General features: G+C 42.4%; 1 protein-coding gene across 2 annotated transcripts in view; it reads right to left on the bottom strand.

The window, feature by feature from the left end:
• ppp2r3a (protein phosphatase 2, regulatory subunit B'', alpha) overlaps positions 1-653 on the bottom strand; it is a 59,454-nt gene that overhangs the window by 32,526 nt on the left and 26,275 nt on the right. The gene's annotated exons all lie outside the window — the stretch shown is intronic.

Below are 653 nucleotides of genomic sequence, written 5' to 3' on the forward strand. Positions count from 1 at the left end.
TAGTTCTACAACTCCAGTGCTATCCCAGCTGTTCCTACAGCACACTTCACATCTCTCGGGAAAGTGGGCTGTCTGAATAGCTCACCACCTCATTAGGATCAGAACAGCAACCCAAAGGACCACAGGTCACACAGACACAGTAGATATACTCTAAGTAAAGGAGTTGAGGGCAGACAAGAGGATGTTTTTTGTGCTTCTGAGCAGATGAGGAAATCAGTGACTCACATCTTTTCTTATCCTTAAATGTTTCCTGGATAAAAAAAAGCTTGGCCTTATAAGGCTAACACAGTCTCTTGATCACCCACATACACATAGACATACACACACACACACACAAACACACACACCCTGCTATTCCACTGCAGAGGGCAGAAGAAACATGCCGTAAATATGCAACACTGTAGGCCACATGAGACGATGATAAAAGCTGGCATCAGCCTTAAAAACATTCAAACCTGCACTATGCATTCACACATTGTACATATTTCTGCACACATGCACACATATAGCAAAGAGTGTACACACACAATTGCAGATACAAACAATCAAATACACCTCTGCACTACACTCATAGTGATACAAACATGCACAATATCTCAAGTATGCATAAGCCCACACCTACGCACAAACAAAAACACACACACACACACACA

This window comes from Etheostoma spectabile, chromosome 20, assembly GCF_008692095.1.
Source record: "Etheostoma spectabile isolate EspeVRDwgs_2016 chromosome 20, UIUC_Espe_1.0, whole genome shotgun sequence".
Taxonomy (NCBI): Eukaryota; Metazoa; Chordata; class Actinopteri; order Perciformes; family Percidae; genus Etheostoma; species Etheostoma spectabile.